The sequence below is a fragment of the Rhineura floridana genome, chromosome 1 (genome assembly GCF_030035675.1).
Source record: "Rhineura floridana isolate rRhiFlo1 chromosome 1, rRhiFlo1.hap2, whole genome shotgun sequence".
NCBI classification, from domain to species: Eukaryota; Metazoa; Chordata; class Lepidosauria; order Squamata; family Rhineuridae; genus Rhineura; species Rhineura floridana.
In genome coordinates, this window is record NC_084480.1 from 149,288,650 (window position 1) to 149,301,243 (window position 12,594).

The window sequence follows — 12,594 nt, forward strand, 5'->3', positions numbered from 1 at the left end:
CCTCTGCAAAGAAATGCATTGATGACCACCATGCATTTTGTAAAAACACAAGGTGTGGTGGTGAAACCAAAGAAGAAGACGACATGTACTGGTAGCAAGTGTCCCGGAAAGCAAAGTGTAGGAAACAACAATCTTGTGGGTGGGTGGGTGGTAATAGGAAAATATGCACCCTTAAAGTCACAGAGCTCAAAGATGCTGAATTGCTGATGAATGGTAAGATATCAGCAAGACAAACCACCTGAAACTTCCTTAATTGGATAAAAGGAAGTACTTCTATATACAGCACATTAAAGTATGGAAGTTGCTTGCACAAGATGCAGTAATGGGCCCCAACTTGAATGGGAAAAGAGGAGGAGACAACTTCATGGAGAATAAGGCTATCAGGCTACTAGCCATGATGGCTTTATTTTATCTCCACTGTTGGCAGCAGTATACCTCTGAACACCAGTTGCTGGGAATCACAAGAGCAGAGAGTGCTGTTGCACTCAGATCCTGCTTTATAGGCTTCCCTGGGCATCTGGCTGACCACTCTGAGAACAGGACCTTGGACTAGGTGGACCATTGGTTTGATCCAGCAGGACTCTCCTTATTTTGTTGAATCTGAATAATGTGAAGCAGGTTGAGGAGAGTTTTTCTCAAGATTCTCTAGTTACCTGCATGAGAACTGGTAGCATAAGCAAGGGCTACTGGCACTACTATTTCTGATGAAAGAAACTGGAACACTGGGCAATAGATCACAGTAGGGGCTTGCTGCACCTTTGGGCTCAGAGACTCTGCTGTCTGAAGAATGCTGTCTGAGTAGAGTCCTAAGTCATCCAGGACAGAGACTGAATTTGGGTCACATATACTATGAGCTGATGACAGTTCCACTCAGGCTCAGATAATTTAGTTGTTCCCTCTAAATGCCAGCCAGATTCATGCAAACAAGGTGACTGCTGAGAAGCTGTGCTGTGTTTTCTGGAGGAGTGTGCAGAAGAGGAGCTGCCATGGTGAACTGCATCAGGATCAGGAGATGTGATGGTATTGATGCTGTAGCCATAGCTGGCATTGACTGTACCACTATCAATACTAGGGCTGTGCTTGGTACCGTAGTTGGAGGGACTGCCAGAGGTGGCAACAGTATGGCCGATGGTTCTGATGAAGCCAACATTAACAGTGTAAAATGCTGAAGTGGGGCCAGAGCTTGGGAAAGTTACTTTTTTTAAAACTACAAGTCCCATCAGCCCCAGCCAGCATGGCCACTGGATTGGGCTGATGGGCCTTGTAGTTCAAAAAAGTAACTTTTCCAAGCTCTGAGTGGGGCCCACATTGTCACAAAGAAAGGATGATAATGGTTACTGCCAAATTGAGGCCGGTAAGCCTGTCCATGATGGAGGTAGAGGTATTGATTCTAGGACTTTAGTATCTAAAGGATCCTGTCTGGGGAAACCAGAAAGTTGAACTCACTAAGGCATATCTAATGTATGGAGGGGGGGAGAGAGAGATCCCATTTATCTCTTAAGCCAAAGAAATGTTGTGTCCTGAGTCCCAAGGGTAGTATTTTATATAAAAGAGTAATGCATATCTTGGAGTGTCTTGCTTGCAGGGAGAACATCTACTGTAAAGGTAAGCCTGCCATTGTCAGTGTCTAAAAATCAGTGACCCAAAATCTAGCCAGCAAAGTCACATTGCCAGAGGTTGCACAGTAACACTGAATGAACAGCACATGAAACAAGGACTGAAGTCTCCAGAGCTCCGATTCTGTTTGAGGTCGCAGAGATGGTGTCGAGGTCACTAACCTTGGCTGTGCAGTGGTAGTATTGAAGGGTCCAAGATGGGAACAAGAACAAATGGTACCATGGATGGAGTATTTATTTATTTATTGGATTTACATCCTGCCCTTCCTCCCATTTGGAGTAGAGCAGAGGTTCCCAAACCGTGGTCCCTGGATCACCAGTGGTTTACAAGCTTCATTCAGGTGGTCTGTGGAGTGCCTGCCTTAAATATTCATATCTATTTCTAATTGTAACATAAAAAATAAAAGAAGCTACAATAGGCAGAAAAACGAGTAAGTGGTTCGCCAAGACCCTCAGAAATTTTCAAGTGGTCCGCAGGGGGGAAAAGCTTGGGAACCACTGGAGTGGAGGAAATGCCCTTCCCACACATCTTCTTTTTTTTTTGGCTCCACTGAGACTGATGCAGAATGCCTGGATGGTATTAGGATGGTATTATTTATTTTTGGGGGTCCTTAGAAGCTCACTCAGAGGCTACTTTGGCAGGTATAGTTGGCACTAGATCTTCAGAAGCCACACAGGCTACAAGTTTTAAACCCAAGCTGGTGGGCACTGGGCACAAATGAAACTGAAGCTGGTCTCTGAGCCTCAATGGAAGACTATTATGACAATGTAGCCTTCAATGCCCATTCTCACAATAATGCCTGGAGATGAGAAGAGCCATTTCCATGGGGTTGCCGAGTAAATCACTGACAGTGGAGACAATGCTCTATGTTTTGTTCCTCTCTCCTAAGAAGAGAAGCTAAAGTATGACCTATAAAGCCACAGGTATGCAACTTTCTTTGTATTTTGTGGAGAAATACAATGCAGGATCCTTAACCTCTTCTTTGTGTCTGCAAAGGTTATATAAACAAAGTCTTTTGTGGTGTCTGTGTGTGTGTGCTCGTGCACATCCCTTCCTCTGTTTTTCTCAGCCCTCCCCCATGGCCCTGTGGTTTTTCTAGCTCTGCTCTTGCTCTCGTTTGTGGCTGAGGTATTGTTCAGGAGCCTGCTGAGAAATCATAAAGAGGCTCTACTTACAAGGTCTTTCTGTGGATTCCCCCTTTTTTTACACCACCCTCCAGGACAACATGAGAACAAAATATCTGATATTTCCAGCTCACAACATTAATCTGAAGTCCGAAGCTCAGTGACTCTAGGTCCAAGACAGATGAGACCTGGGAGATCCATGGTCAGATCTCCTGACATTTCCATTTATACCTAAAAGCAGCTGCTAGGGACTCCATGTTTTTATCAGAACAGCTGTGGGGGGGGGAGGGCTAAGCAAGAGACATGTGTGCCTGATGTTCAGGTGCTTACTGTTGATGGGCAACTTCAAGGTCCCTGCTCTCCCTTCTTATGGTTCTTTATCTTTAAAACAGACTTAGGCCAGACAAAAAGTTAAAGAGAAAAGCACAAAAGCAGGACTACAGCTGAACATCAAAAAGACTAAAGTAATGACAACAGAAGAGTTATGTAACTTTACAGTTGACAATGAGGACATTGAACTTGGCAAGGATTATCAATACCTCGGCACAGTCATTAACCAAAATGGAGACAATACTCAAGAAATCAGAAGAAGGCTAGGACTGGGGAGGGCAGCTGTGAGAGAACTAGGAAAGATCTCAAATGCAAAGATATATCACTGAACACTAAAGTCAGGATCATTCAGACCATGGTATTCCCGATTTCTATATATGGGTGTGAAAGTTGGACAGTGAAAAAAATGGATAAGAGAAAAATCAACTCATTTGAAATGTGGTGTTGGAGGAGAGCTTTGCACATACCACTGCGAAAAAGACAAATAATTGGGTGTTAGAACAAATTAAACCAGAACTGTCACTAGAAGCTAAAATGATGACACTGAGGTTATCATACTTTGGACACATCATGAGAAGACCTGATTCACTAGAAAAGACAATAATGCTGGGGAAAAACGGAAGGGAGTAGAAAAAGAGGAAGGCCAAACAAGAGATGGATTGATTCCATAAAGAAAGCCACAGACCTGAACTTACAAGATTTGAACAGGGTGGTTCATGACAGATGCTGTTGGAGGTCGCTGATTCATAGGGTCGCCATAAGTCATAATCGACTTGAAGGCACATAAAAACAGGCCAGATAGCCCTTCAACTAGAGCAGCCTTCACCAACTTGGTGCCTTACAATGTTTTTGACTACAACTCCCAACAGCCTCAGCCAGTATCAGCTCCCTTCCACAAAGGATTCTGTCTTCAGTGTCCTCTGTGAAGTAGGACACATGATCACCCTAGCTCTGTGTTTGCATTTGTCTCTTGTCCTTTGACGCTGATCTGCGTAATCTCGTGTCTGATCTTCAGCCTCTCTTTGACCATATCTATTGCAGAGCTTGGAAAAGTTACTTTTTTGAACTACAACTCCCATCAGCCCCAGCCAGCATGGCCACTGGGTTAGGCTGATGGGGGTTGTAGTTCAAAAAAGTAACTTTTCCAAGCTCTGCTCTGATGCTCATCTACTTGCACCACCAAACTGGACTTTTCCTGCAGCCTCAGTTCCAGAGCTAAGCCAAGGCCTGAGAGCCTACACTGGAGAAGCTGGCGCTACAGTTATGTTTTATACTAACAAAGTAGCCGCAAACCTGGTCTGAAGGAACATGGGGGAGGGAGCACATAAGGTGCTGGAATGCAATGATCTGAAAATAATACACTGTGGATTCCTAATCAAAGAAGTGCTTGAACAAAGGATGGCCACTGCAGAGAAAAGGACTGGGGTGGAAGTAACTGGAGAATGTGGAAGTGCAAACAAGCTGTCAACTGGCAGGGAGAGAAATGGAGAGCAACACCCACAGTTAAGAGCTAGAAGCCAGGGAAGAGAGTGGGAAGTTCATTGGGAGCCTTTGGGCAAACAAAAACATCTACAGCACCGGTGGGGAAACTTTTTAAGTGCAAGGGCCATATTCTTATATGTAATCTTACAGGGGCCACATGCAGTGGTGGGTGGGGCTGAAGCAGGGCCGGCCCCAGACATGCCAGGGCCCTTGGGGACAAGCGTGCCCCTGTGCTCCCCTTCTACGATTCTGCTGCGGATCACACGGCAAGAGCTCCGGAGCACCCGCCATTCCCTTGCTCAACCTACCTTTCTTGGCTGTGTGGTGTGGTTGCGCACACAGCGCTGCCCTTAACCAAGATGGCGGTCAAGGTTTCCCTAAGGGGCTGAAGCCTCTGCCGCCATCTTGGCTCATGACAGGGATGCACATGCGTAGCATGCATGTGTGCTATCACCCAAGATGGTGGCAGTGGCTTCAGCCCCTTAGGAAAACCTCAGCCACCATTTTGATTAAGGGCAGCACTGCACGCGCAACCACACAACTCAGCCAAGTAAGGTAGGTTGAGCAAGGGAATGGCGGGGGCTCTGGAGTTCTTGCTGTGAGATCCGCGGCAGCGATCCTGCAGCGAATCACAGAAGAGGAGCGGAGGGGCCCCTCAGGGCCCCTTTGTCAGGGCCCCACCTGACCACCCTTTGGAGCCGGCCCTGGGCTGAAGGCAAAAGAGGGCAGAGCAATGAATGTAATGAACAATGAATGTAAATGTTACCTTTGTACAGCAGGCTAGTTTCTGCACAACACACCCCTGAGAGGTGCAAAACAGATCTAGTGAGGGGTGTGGTCTTGGGAGAGTCTCAAGGGCCAAATAGAGACGCCTAGTGGGCTATATTTGGGGCCACTCTAGGCCTGAGGGCCCCACCCCCTGCTTTTGAGAGTCAGCTAGCCTGCCTTGTCCTTAGCTGGGGTGGGGAAAGCAGGTGAAGAGAAAAAGATGGTCCTTACTTATGCAAGGTCAGGCTTATCCCAGGAAGAAAGAACACTAGATGAGTGAAGGAGCATAGAGCCGGTCCTGCAAGCCCACGTATGGAAGAGGCTGCTCCAGTGAAGTAACTGGGACCAGGATTGCCAGGTCAGAAACATCCCAAACCCTGGGGTTGTTTTAATTCCTTCCAGAAACTGCCTTTTTTTTTTTTTTTTACAACAAAGCAATACATAAATGTTGTACATAACAAACAAATAAATTTTGGAGTTACTGTGGCCCTTGGGTCTCTTTCCTCTTTTAGGCACAAAGGAATCTGCCTTATACTGGCTCAGGCCATTTGATACCATCTAGCTCAGTATTTATTTATTTTATTATTTGATTTATATCCCGCCCTTCTGGCAGGAGCCCATGATGACATGGACTAGTATTGGCTCTCCAGGATTCCAGGCAATAGTCTCTTCTAGAGATTGAATTTTGCATCTTTGAATGCAAAGCACTGAGCTACAACCCTGTTCAAAAAAATATTTTTTTAAATTGTTATTTTCAATTCATTAATGAATGCACAGCCTACTAGGGCAGATCCACACCATGCATTTAAAGCACATTCAACATACATTTGAAGCACGTGAATCCCATCATACAATCATGGGAACTATAGTTTGTTAAGAGTGGTGGGAACTATAACTGTGAGGGGGAAACTACACTTCACAGGATTCTTTGGGAGAAGTCATACGCTTTAAATGCAAGTTAGATGTGCTTTAAATGTATAATGTGGATCTGCATTACTTCATAAATTTTGCCTGCATATAAATAACTTTAATTATATTTTAAAATGGAAATAAGCTACAAAGTTTACTGGATGACCATGGGCTACGCACCATCTCTCAGCCTAATCTGCCCCTCAGGGTGAAAACAACACAGGAGGACCATGACCACCCCAAGGAAGAAGGGCACACTTAAAATGTAGAGGAAATAATAATTTGTAAGTAATTATTTACAACCATAGTGTTAAATCAGATACATATCAAGACATAGTATGAAGAAATATTTATATAAGCATGAATGTCAAAGATGTTTATTATTTACACAATCTGTAAAGTTATTTATAGTGCAATCCTATGCATATTTACAGCTGGTATAGCACAGTGGGGAGGAGAGCCTGGCTGGGAGTCCAGAGTCTGTGAGTTCAAATCCCCGCTCGTGTCTCTTGGGTGTCAAGGGTCAGCTAAAGATCACCCCCACAGTGAGTGGCTCAGGGGTTACGTGCCCTGCCACCTGTGCAGCCGTGGGCAAGCTGCATAGTCCCAAGGAGTCCAGTTGCCCCCCAGCTGGCAGTTGCGGGCAAGGAAGGGGCTGGCTTGTGCAGCTGTGGCAAGCTGAGCAGGCCCTAGCCAGCTGGGGAGGACTAGCCTCAGAGGAAGGCAATGGTAAACCCCCTCTGAATGCCACTTACCATGAAAACCCTATTCATAGGGTAGCCATAAGTCGGGATCAACTTGAAGGCAGTCCATTTCCATTTCCATGCACATTTACTCAGAAGCAAGTCCCAATGTATTCATTGGGGTTTACTCAGACAGGGAAGCATGCCCAGGACTGCAATTCAGTGATAAGCAACTTCACTCACCCAATCTAAAATTCAGAATCATGCCACTTTAAGCTATTCTGCAACTGTTTTATACTTGTTTTATGGTTATTGGATTTTAAATGGCTTTCTTTCTTGTTGTGAGCTGCCTTGATTTCCAACCCTACCTCACAGGGTTGTTGGAAATATTCTCTCTCTCTCTCTCTCTCTCTCTCTCTCTCTCTCTCTCTCTCTCTCTCTCACACACACACACACACACACACACACACACACACACACACACACACGAGATGTAAATATACATACATTCCATATAATAGTTTATTGTTAAAACCAGTTGGCCATTGCAGAACTTTTTTTAAAAAACAAGTATTAGTTTCCTGCCAAATAAAAGCAGTGACACCTGCCAAATAAAAGCAGTGAAAAGCCCTACCTAACTGTTAAAATAAAAAAAGGACTGGAGGGGGAGAGAAAGATTTACAACACAGTCCTTTTCTATGTTCACTCAAAAGTTCCATGGATTTTCAGCAGAATCCTAACCATGTCTATCTACTCAAAAGTCCTATTGAATTCAGTGGGATTAACTCCCAAGTATGTGAAATTAGCATTGCAGCTTTACTCCCAGAAAAGCTTCATACTGGGAAGGTTTTCAAATCAGTTTATGAATAAGACAAAAACTGCCCTCTTTGACTGTCCAGTAATTTAAACTTGTTTGACTCCTTAATTAGAAAAGGATAACACTGCAGCATGTACACTTTTTAAAACATTTGTTCAAAAATTATTTGAAAGATAAAATGTATAATATGCCTTTTTTGCAAGTAATTAAAAAAACATTTATGTACACTTTCATTATAATTATAACTAAATTTTTTTTACTGTGTATGCCCACCAAGATCCTGCCGTGATCTTCTGTTGTAGTGCAATCCTATGCATGTTTACTCAGAAGCAAGTCCCAATCCTGTACAGAGAAATTATTCTTTATGCTGCTGAAACCTATATATTTACTGAATTCCTGATGTGAGACAAGCAGCAAAAGGAAACTCTTCTCAGAACTTAAAATGGGGTTTAGGTACAGTATTGCCTTGGGGGGGGCATCAGCAAATCTTGTCAATCACAACCCGGACTTCACGTAGCCAATGCCAACAACCTGAAAGGGCAGGGATTGGAGCTGCCGGTACTAACAGAAGCTGGGGGGGGGTGTGTGCTGACATTTTGGTTTATATATTTTGAACCAGACCACTTAAAAAATGAAAGCCAAGTGTCCGGAGATTAAGGTGACTCTCCCAGCAACCCAAAGAGGACCCCCAAAAACCAGTCTCCAGGTGAAAACTGGAGATCTGGCAACACTAACTGGGACTGAAACCTTTGTGATTGGGTGTATCTTGTGTCCAAACATAAGAAGATAGGCAGACGCGGGAAGAATGGAGCACATGCAAAGCTAATCTTTCACACCTAAGCTTTTGGATCTTGCTGAATTTTTCTCATTCTCTCAACTCCTGACTGAAATCCGAAATTGTACAAGCCATACAGTAGAACTAGAGTATCCGAAACAGGAGGAGAGTTATGTATTTATCAGTTACATTCAAATCCTGCCTTTCTTCTATCATGGAACTCAAGGCGGTGTACAAGGTGGGCTCCCAGGTTGTCTCCCATCCAGACACTGAACAAACCAAAATGTTTCAGCAAGATTGTTGCACTGTGCCACAGAAATGGATATGCGGACATAGTTGTAACATTTGATGGCTGAAGCAGACTGTTCCTGGCAACCTGGAGATCACGGGATGAAATAATGTTTTAACTGTAACTGTTTTTAGACTTGTTTATTTTTGTTAAATTGTTTTGTTGACGTGTTTGCTGCCCTGGGGCTCCTTCAGGAAGGGGGGTGGGGTATAAAGTCTATTAATAAATATTATTGTTGTTAGTGTTATTATCATCATCTTAAGTTCTAGAAGTGATCACTTAAATAAACAACAAGAAGCCCACTGAACATATAGTTATCATGAAATAAGACCAGTTTACTGCTGTATTGCCTGGCACCCATTTGGACATTGCCTCTGGAATTTGGGTGGCTATGTCACTATGTCCTACTTTACAGAGAGCAGTCCTGAATTTGAAGGAGTCTCGTTCAACTCCAGTTTAAAGATACAGAAGCAAACGAAAGGAGGGCAAGGCCTAGAAGGTGTCCACAACCATTAGCACCCAGACAGCGGACTGAGCAGGCACCATGCAGTCATAGTCTTCCCCATTATGGTGAGGTGTACTTTTCATTAAATTATAGACTTAATTTCTAAATTTGCAATTATATGTATAAATTAGCATATACACATTTTATGAAAATCTGCATCTTCTGTCTTTTTTGTGTGATGCATTTCCGTTTTATCATTTTGGTGATACAAAAGCGGCCACCCTCTTGAAACGGTTAATGCGGAGTGACACAAGTGACCACGAATGACACAAGTGGCTACATTTAAAAAACTGGTGGTAGGGATTACATACTGTTTGGTGTCTGAATTTACAACTACAGTGGGGAACATTTTGTTCAGTGTTTTTTTAAAATATTTTTGCAAGTCGATACGTTTTTTTCCACCCTGGAGGGCCTGCACGACTTGCCGTGTTGTTTACAAGGGCTGAATAGCAATGTACAGCTATCCCATTCCCATCACAGTAAGACGGAGTTGCCAAATGACCAGAAGAAGAAAAAAGCTTGGTCTCCTCTTTTGCCTTTTTTCAACAGCTTTATCTGCAGATATCAGTGGAGGAAGCTTTTCATGGCATGGAGGAAAAGCACTGTCACCTGTTAACAGAGCTTGGAAAAGTTACTTTTTTGAACTACAACTCCCATCAACCCCAGCCAGCGCATGCTGGCTGGGGTTGATGGGAGTTGTAGTTCAAAAAAGTAACTTTTCCAAGCTCTGCCTGTTAATGCCTGCAGATCAAGCTGCTTTCTCTTGCCACAGGAGCAGGGAGCAGAAAAAAGGTGGGCCATCCTACAGCAAGATCACTACCCCTCCCCTCTGTCAGCAATTCTATGGGGACATTCTATGGGCAAAAGAGTTTAGCAGCCATATTGAACTCCAGCCCTGATACCATATCTGGTAACATTCTTCAAAATACTAGCTGGAAAATATTCACGACAACCGTGATTTTTTTTTAAAAAAATGTGATTGTTATTAAATAAATGAAATAATGAAATAAATGGTTTAAATTGTTGTTGTTGTTATTGCATGTCCTTTATTGCAATCACAGCTAGAGAGGGTCCTGAAAACATAGACCTCAAGTGGCAAAGGCCAGGGTGAAGAGGTGCATCTTCAGCATATGACAAAAACTGTATTATAAAAATAGAAGATACACCTCTGTGGGGAGAAAATTCCACAACTTAGATGTCACCAGAAAGAATGCCCTTTCCCAGCCACCACCATCCCAAACTTCTGAGGGTGGCAGAACTACCAAGAGGGGCCCATCTGCTGATCTTAACACTCAAGAAGGTCTCAGATATATATCAACACTACAGATGAAAAGTACTTGAACAATAACTGCTGGGACATCTGTTGGAGTAAGTAGATTTTTATTGCAGAATACTCTCCACCGTCATTCCCAGGGGAAGCCTTAACAAGATTAATTTTATACCACTTCAATCTGTAGTACACAACTGCCATTGGAGTTATTTAGCCCTACTGAGTCCATTAAAATACTAGGGGCATACTATCACCCACCTGACGAAAATGCTCAGGGAGAGCTTGACATGGAGAATGAAACAGACATCCAAAAGAGAGAGTCTTACAGTAAAGCGGAGGGCAAGGAGGGCAACTGTGATTTTTCAGAGGATATCAAGCAGCTTCCAGCCAGGCATTGCAAGACAAATCTCTACTGTTCTGCACTTAATGTCTATAGCATGAAGTACCAACAGCAGCCATAAAATTGTGCAGTTAATTCCTCCTTATTGAGGCCTGGCCAGAGAGGCCCTACTCCGTCTTTGACGTTGTAGCCTGATAGAGACCATGACACTGAAGACCAGTGTCTTTATCATGGCGGTCACTTCAAAGTATTCACTCCCAAGGACGATCTGCTTGATTTCTTACAAATCCCTTCAGGTAAAGATCTTCCTCAACTAGAAGGCTTCTCCTGTAGCTTGACATATACAGGTTATTTTGGGAGGTAAGCAGAAGTTATATGAAGATCACCAATGTTACTTCTCTTTAGCTTTTAATGGCCATTTCTGTCATCAGGCAGAATGAACTGACTGACTCAGGCAGCAGATGCTGTGGGCTGATGGTGGCAACATCCTGCCAGATCCTTCTGAATCCCCTCAGTGTTCTTCCCTGTTGGTAGACAGAGCTGCATATACCACACAGCATCTGCCAGACTCCCGAAACTAGTTTGCTAGCTGCCTCAAGTGCTGCACTGGTTATCCCATCACAACTGAGGTAAGATTACACTGCCTGTCCAGTCAGCTTCTAAATGTAGAATGGGGGGGGGGAGCATCTTGTCCTTCACGTCAGGCAACAAAATGTCTTAGGACAGGCCATCTTTTAGCTATATTGTGTAAAAGTAGTATTGGGCTGTAAATGTCATGGTATTATAGTGTTTTAATTTTTTTTAATTATTATTTGTGTTTTTAACATTTGTCCACCGTTTTGTTAACAAGTGGGGCCTGCAACAAAATGTTGCCGTGTTCCTAGGACAAGTGTGGCTATTCAGGGCTCCTGACAGCCTTTCAGACCTCACAGGATGGGGTGTGAAGTTTCAGCAGGAAGGAAGGGGGAAAAGACACGCCAAACATCTTTTTTATTTACAAAAAGCAGCTGGGGGTGGGAGGTGAAGTAAGGGCTTTAACCATTCCTCCCCAGGCTACTTTCCCACTGAAACCTGCCCCCCCCAAGCTGAACCTGCTATTTGCTCCAATTAGTAAAACTTAGTAAAACGGTATCCCCCTCTCTCCCGTGGCTGCTTTTTGTAATATAAAAAAACTCTGGAAGTTCCAGTCACAGAACGCCCAACATCATGGTTAGTTTGATTCTACGCATTTACTCAGAAATAAGTCCCACTGACCTCAGTGGGATTCAATCCCTGGTAAGGGTGCTTCAGCCTACAGCCATACTACCCTGAACATGCCCAATCTCGTCTGATCTCGGAAGCTAAGCAGGGTCAGGCCTGGTTAGTACTTGGATGGGAGACCGACCGGGAATACCTGGTGGTGTAGGCTTAGAGAAAGACAATGGTAAACCATCTCTGAATACCTCTTACCATGAAAACCCTGTGAATATATCCAAAAAAAGATTCAGAGGGTTGCCATACGTCATAATTGACTTGAAGGCATATAACAACAACAAAGTCACTTTAAGGTGACCTGTTTACTGAGCATTCAGCCTGATTTGTTTGCAGGGAGGTTATATGATGCTGCTTTAAGCAATTGTTATCCTACGCTTTCCAATGCATTTTTCTGATTTGGTGGTGGGGTTTGCTGTGCAAGAGCATCAAAT

General features: G+C 43.7%; 1 protein-coding gene and 1 non-coding gene across 3 annotated transcripts in view; one reads left to right on the top strand and one right to left on the bottom strand.

Annotated features, from left to right (window-relative positions):
• CD4 (CD4 molecule) overlaps positions 1-12,594 on the bottom strand; it is a 64,451-nt gene that overhangs the window by 45,999 nt on the left and 5,858 nt on the right. The window lies entirely within an intron of this gene.
• Positions 12,199-12,317, top strand: LOC133375936 (5S ribosomal RNA). The gene has a single exon (XR_009760347.1). It is a non-coding gene; the product is annotated as a 5S ribosomal RNA (ribosomal RNA).